At 32.9% G+C, this 7730-nt stretch overlaps 1 long non-coding RNA gene across 1 annotated transcript; it reads right to left on the reverse strand.

Annotated features, from left to right (window-relative positions):
• Positions 1-290: 290 nt before the first annotated feature.
• LOC147501420 (uncharacterized) lies at positions 291-4265 on the reverse strand. Its single transcript, XR_015219810.1, has 5 exons — positions 4110-4265; positions 3141-3221; positions 1343-1444; positions 481-612; positions 291-399 (listed from the first exon to the last, which is right to left on the reverse strand). It is a non-coding gene; the product is annotated as an uncharacterized LOC147501420 (long non-coding RNA).
• Positions 4266-7730: the final 3465 nt, after the last annotated feature.

Here is a 7730-nt window from a genome sequence, read left to right on the forward strand (position 1 = left end):
GGGCGTAAAATTGAACCAGTCTTACAAAGACTACAAAGACATGATTGTTACACTGAAAAAAAATATTACACTCCATAATGAACCAAATAACATTGGTAAAGCAAAGTAAATAAGACATTAAATAAACCCCAAAATAGAGTTATAACATAATTACAACTACTAGCCCTCTTTTGTCTCTGTGGACATAATAGATTCCACACCGTATAACACGAATCATATATATCAAACTCTAGCTGCTCAAGAAAATCTTCTTTCTTATTTTACAATCTTTGTAGCATAGCTTTGACATCCTTGAGTAATACAATAGTAGTTATGTGGTCCTTTATACTTCATCCATAACTTGTATTGATCCTGCTTATATTCCTATTCCTATATACTTATACTTCCATCTAAATCAACCTGATTCAGTGACTCACACAACTTTAAAAGGTATCCGGCGACATCGTTTAGAGAAAGAGAAAACATATAACACTTTCTTACCAGACATCAGTGCGAGTTATATATCCTGGTCCCAATATGACATTCTCTCACATTCACAATTCATAAAAGACCCTTATCCGTACTCACAATTGCCCCATCTAAAATAGACATGAGATGGGCAAAAATTGCTAGCTGCAACAATAGAAAATTAGAGATAGGTCATTCCACCTAAGACTACTGACTAAAACAAATGTATCACTTTTGCAAACACTTCACAGAATTATTCTGAAATGTTCAAACACTAATTAATCTCTGGTTAAAAAATACTTAAAACTGAACAAAATTTCATGTCATGGTATTAAGAGTAGCAAATTTTGGTATCATAAAGTCTAGGTGTGTACTATCATAACGTTGACAAAAAAGCTATTTACCGTTCTAACTTTTCGTTTTTGTGTGTACTAATGTAACGTCAACAAAAATCTAAACCTTTGACGACTTCCAACTCCATCTACTAAATTAGAAGTATAGAACTTCAAGACGAAATTGATAACTAATTCAAGTGGTTTTTCGCAGTATTTCTATAGATTATTTCTAATTTATAGTGCAGTGGTGAAAAGTTCAACCAGTTCATGTAGTAGCTAAAAGTTCAACCACTTCAATATTCTAAATAAAGACACCACTTATCTAAATATGAGCAAAGTACAAAGATGTGGGAAGTTGATCAAAGGAGTAACAAACATGCTAAAACATGGGATGTATACCTAGTAGAAGATTACACATTGTCTTGATTCTGATTAAATGTAAACTTTGATGTTGCTTTGATTTGGCAGAAAGAGTTGCTTACATATAAATTCTGATAAAATTCCAAGAATAAATTCAATCCATTTTACACATTCATCCAAAATAAGATGAAGAACCTAACCTTTCACGCGTAATCACGGGTAGTAGATCCTTTTTCCTTGCATAATCCATTATTTGTGAGTCAATCCAAAATGCATACTAATTTCTTGAAGCAATTCATCACCTGTTCCAAGGAAAATTATATTTGACCCATTGCCACTTCACCCGATTACAACAAGCGAAAAAATGAAACAACATTCTAGGTAATTGATGGAGTTCTAAAATTGAGCTATACAAACAAAGAGATCAGATTTTATCGAAAAGCTCAAGCCCTATGGATCACGAAAAATAGCCGTTTAAGGATCACTAATCGAAGGAACTCACACAATACTTCCTACCAAAATAATAAATGGCAAGTAACACGCACATTCATTGAACCCAAACAGATCGAGATCTTTGAGAATACATGAATTGGGATAGGAAAAGCCTAACCTCAAGAAAGTATAGTAAGAAACCAAAGTAGTACAATTGTTCAATTCATGCGCATGCAAATAAAACCTCAAAAAATTATGATTATGCCACTTATCAGGCTAACACTATAAACATAAGGAATAACAGCCGAAAAGAACGAATTTACTGTCCATGACATCGAAAGAATGTAACTCTCAGAAGACAGAGGTCGATTTTTAAAATGTTTTAGACACATAAATAACACCATTACTCTAAAATTATGTCACGTAAATGTCACATAAATAATTGCTTAGAATTATGTTACGTAAATTATGATAATGCTAAGAATTATGTCACATAAATGTCACATATATGATTGTTCATCCTGCCTGAAAACATGGTGGCATTGTGATACCTATAACTAGGGATGTCAATGGATTGGTTTGGGTCGGGTTCTGGAAAATCTAAACCCGAACCAATAAGAAAGCTAGGAACCCAAAACCAAATCGAACCGATAAGAAATATTGCAAATTAAACCCGAACCGACCCGAACTGAAAACTATAAAATCAATTAAATCTTAAATTAAATCAATTAATTTCAATCACATAATTGATAAACATATACAAAATTATTAATCATAAATATTACTAAAATGTCATCTTATCGGTTTGGGTTCATATCAGTTTGGTGGAGGGCAAACCCGAAACCAAACCAATATCTTATCGGTTCGGTTCGGTTTCGAGTCGATAGAAAATAAATCAAATTATCCCAACCCAAACCATTTTTTATCAATTTGGTTCGGATCGGTTATCGGGTTATCGAAACCCATTGACAGCCCTACCTATAACATAAGAGTGAATTATCTGTCAGTTATATAGATTGTCATAAAGCCTATCTTCTTGATGTCCTCATTTCACTAGACAATGCAGATAGAGATTATCTCCAAGCCACCAAATGCATAGTAATTCATTGACTACAATTTCTTCACTTATGATGAAATAAAGTAGTAATCATAAATGTGTGCCTGGAAGTACTATTGAATGTAATCCGTGGTTGCACTGTTGCACTATATCATTTACAGTATATGAAATCAAACCCCATTCAACCCCCACATGCACAATGGAAAATTAAAGTAGTGCTCTATTCGTTTTGATGGCTATCACATAGAAGAAATAAACAAAGAGAGAAAGCGGCGAGAAGTTGTGAATCGTAGAGATTGCTCTAATATCTAAAACGCACATAAAGCACAATTAGTACTCATAAAACTTAATAAATTCATTACCACAATGGCACCGTACGTATGAATATATTACTCAATAAACTTATTAATTTTTCCTAATTTCAACAATATATCTTTACATATAAATGATATTCTTAAATGCACTATGAAAAGAAAGATATGCTTTAATCTTCAAAAAGGAGAACTCACATGAAATGTTCAGAGAAAACTTCATGAGAGTGCTTTGCGGAAGGAAAAAAACTCAAGGAGATTGCCCTCCATCTTACCCTGCTTCAGGAGTGTAATCAAATCATCAACTGTTATCATTCAGGTACTCCTTGAAAAAGTTGAAAATCAAAATAAATAGAGAGAGAAGTCGTGAACCGTAAGGATTGCTCTAAAATATTCTAGAACTGTTGAGGTAATAATACCTTTATTAGAATAGTAAAAGTACTAAAATGCCCCCCAAAATAGAGAGCGAAAAGACGAAATTGATCTTGTGACGTACGTGAAAACGATGGTGAAACTACTTGCAATATCGGATTGATATTTGAAATTATGTGAAAGAAGAATAAGAATTTATTATTAGCACGACCACATGATTACAAAAAAATGGTAAAGATATATCTGCCTAACTCCAACCTTCAACATTTAGCAAATAAAAACATACAGGCGTCATTACGAAACACATGTTTTGGGATTTGCAAATTCGGGTATATAATGGAATATATGTGTTTTATTCAATTGACCAAATCTCATAAATATAAGTGGTGAACAAGAGCTCTAAGACAGAATAGTAAAAGAAAGAAAATAATGGCCCAACTAACAATTAGTGTTACTAACTGAATTGAACTGAACAGATAATCTCCTTCATCTCACTTTTTCAATTTCAGTTGTTGTCTATTATGTATCTCATCAAGTACTCATTTCTGCTACTGAGTTTCATACACCAAAATTATATTCAGACAAATCTAACAACTTATAAAAATGATTAAACAACTATAAATAAGTATTGAATAAATGATCAAAAACAAACTCTTGAATTATATAGTGGGCATGAGATTGCATCCAATCTGAACAATAATTATAAACAACACTATAAACTAAAACCAAACAAACAATATTAAAATCTAAGCAAGTAATTAAACAAATGGTAAAAAAAACAACATAAAATCTCACCGTTTTTGTCGAAATAGATTACTGTAGCATAAACAATATCGTGCAGAGAGGAAGATTTGTTGGGGTGGGTGCCAGGAGGTGGAGGTGATGAAGTTACGAAATTTCTGACAGTAGCTGACAAAGATTTATGAGGAGAAATCGAAGCTTCAACAGAAGAAGAAGAGGGGAGATGAAGGAGAGACTGAGGGTAGAGAATACTCGCTATTTTCTTTAATTTCCTTTTGATAGTGAAAAGACCAAAATGCCCCCTAAATAGAGAGAAAAAAATACAAAAATACCCCTGTGACGTACGTGAAAAAACGGTTCATCGACCCCCATTTATATATATATATATATATATATATATATATATATATATATATATATATATATATATATATTCAGTTTGGCTATAGTGACACTCTTATTGTGCCACTCTTATCTCACACCCCTCCTGGTCCATCAAATCTAATTCTGCTAAAAAATGTGAAATTTTGAAATTTTAAAATATTTCACGTGGGGGTATTCACGTCATTTTGTAGTTTTTTCTCAAATCCAAAATTAGATTTTGTAGCTTCTTCTCCAGCAACCCTTCTTCTCTCCAGCAAACCTGGTTTCCATTTAAACAAATCTGATCTCCACTTACTAGTTAGCTCAAAACATTTATTCTTAATGCCAAAATTAGATCGACTTTTTCTCCAGCAAACATTCTTCTCTCCAGCAAACTTAATCTAAAATTTGAAGAACCAATTTGTTTATCAAACTTTTTAAGGATTAATGGAAACAAGAGAAGTAACTCTTAATTACCACAAAATAATGAAAACAAGATAAGTAACTCTTAATATTATTAACTGAAACCAAAACTGAAAACCCTAATACAGACTACCAGCATTTATATAAGCAAAATACCTTGATTACCACAAAACTCAAAAGTTTCCAAAAATGGAAAGTTTTGGGATAACCACATATTAAGAAACTAGTAATCAAAATAGAACTAACCTAACTGACCAAATAAAAAACGGACTCTCCTATCAAAAGATATAGCAAAAACAAAACTTTTCTAAAACAGCAAAAACGTGATTTTGAAGGCCTAAACGATGGATTTAGGGCCCGAGAGGGTGGTTTCCACATCAAAATTGTGGCTTATGCTTATTTTGACGTTTCCAATCAAATATGGCCGCATCCATGTCTTCCCTCGACTTTGTTGTCCGCTTTTCCAATTCATTGACATATGCCAAGTTCATTGACATATGCATTGGCAAACTGTACTGCATCAAGTATGAACACTGAATGTTCATAGTCCAACAAGAGTATGAACATTCAGTGTTCATAGTCCATTTCCATTTCATAGTCCTCTACCCCTTGCTGCCTTTATATCAATTCCATCCCTTTGAGCAATTCCATAACTCCAATGTTGATTCTCTTGCATCTTACGCAATTTCCCAAGCCAATGGTGAGCAAAGGGGATGAGCCAAGGTGCTTCGGTAAAACCTTTGGGTGATGATACAAATCCCGCCTCAAAATGTCTCATTTAAAACAGGCTTATCAAACAAAAAAAAAAAAAAAAAAAAAAAAAAAGGATGAGCCAAGGTGCTTGCAATTTGAAGCAAATATCTCAAAATGTCTAGTTCGCTCTCTGACCCTCTAAAATCATCAATGTCAACTGCTCTAAGCTAGTTGGTACCTGCCCCTTAACTAACAGTTGATTATACAAAAGTTTAGTATTAATTAAGGATCGTCCTATTACTAAACAAGATGACATAGATTCAATTCTTGACAAACCACAACCAATAATTGATATGTAATATGTTTACCTACACTTTACTTTTCAAAACAAACAGTAAACTCTATGGAGAAAGCATAGGATCAAAGTCATTTCGAATCTTCAATTGCAATATTTGAATATGATACTAAGTTTAGCATCTTATTACAAAATTCCACCAATGAGAAAACAATAGAAACAATATTACTCATTATATAATTTACAAAAAAAACTTAAGAGTGAAACAAAGTGCACGTAGGTCTATAATTTTCAAATTAGAACAGGGGGGAAAAAAGCTATACTTACATTTCATAGATTACGAATTATTTTTCTCTGAACAATTTCTCGAGTCATGGTTAGTAATCTTTCCACATTTGTGACACTTTCTTCTTGAATTGTTTAGGGCTATCTCTTTGGGGGATTTCAATCTATCCGCTTTCTTCTTCCCCCTCCATTTTGTTTGAGAAATGTTGGAATTCAAAATCAATAGCTGAAATAAAGATTTGAAAATCAAAATAAACTATAAAATAAAATAAATATTTATATCTAATTAAACACCGAATTAAACATTAAATTTATATCAAATTAAACATTCAAATAAAAAAAACATGTGATGTATTAACCGAAGGTATCGAAGGCTCTGCAACTGGAGGCTCTTCATCATCTGCGTCTCCTTCGTAGGAAGTTTCATTAAACTTTGAAATTCCAATAGCCATTTCACCAAACTTTTCAATAAAATATGAATAACCCTCAAAAGTATGCGACTTGAGAAGCAACCCTTGATACAATGAGCCACTTTCAAAGGTTCATATGAGACATTCCCGACCACAAATCCAGTATCAAACTCCGCTCTATCACTACAACAGAAGGGATCTGTTGCAACGCATCCTTTTACAGCGCCTACTTTTCGTTGGTAAAGCATATCATTTGCAACGCCTAATGGCGCTGCTCAAACGTTTCCGTCTTATTAGTACCACCTGATTGGGATATAACTAGTGTGACGCTAGCTGGTGTTGCAAAAGCATTTGTTTAAATTTTTTGTTTAAGTGAAATTTCATTTTTAATGAAAAAATTGAGCACCAGCTACGACGTAGTGGCCGCAAAAAAGTATTTTGCCTTTGACAACGCCCTTGGCGTCTTTAATAAATTTAATATTACAATTTCTTTTTTTTTCACCCAATTTCTATTTTTCTATACGATTGTAATTGCTGCCCCATTGGTGTCACGTAAGGGTATTGGGCGGGATGATTTTAGTTGGGAATTGTTTTGGGTTTTGGCGGTCACTTGCGCTAACAATTTGGGAAACCAAAAGAATCCCTAGAAAAGAAACTACCGCTACTCATAAAAAAAGGATAAAAAAAAAACATTCTTCATCGACTGAGGAGGCCGAGTGTACCACAAAAATTGTAAGTAAGGATTTTTAAGATAATCTCTTCTTCAAATTGCTAAAAGCCATTTTTTTCATCATCATTTTTTTCTTTCTATTTTTCTCTTACTGATTTCGTCCATTAATCTTAGACCATTGGTCTTGTTTTAGCTTAAATCTGGTGAATCAGCAACGTCAAAGCTTCTTTGGTTACTAATTCTCGACTGGTACGTCCTTTAAATTTAGAAAATATCCTGACTTCCTGACTTATATACATCAAGTTCTGATTTTTGGTTTTGTATTTTTTGGAATTAAAGTTTGAAGCTTTGGTTATTACTTCAAACTTGAATCTTTGGTAATGGTTTATTCTATTTCATATATACTCCATTCTCTCTTATCCCCTAGTCGTAATTTATTTACTTTTTTTTTGTTTATCTATAGGAATTGAGGTTCTCTCCACTATTTCTATACACAATTCCCGCAATGTTTCAAGTTCTAATAAATTTTTTGTAAT

Source organism: Coptis chinensis, chromosome 4 (genome assembly GCF_015680905.1).
Source record: "Coptis chinensis isolate HL-2020 chromosome 4, ASM1568090v1, whole genome shotgun sequence".
Lineage (NCBI taxonomy): Eukaryota > Viridiplantae > Streptophyta > Magnoliopsida > Ranunculales > Ranunculaceae > Coptis > Coptis chinensis.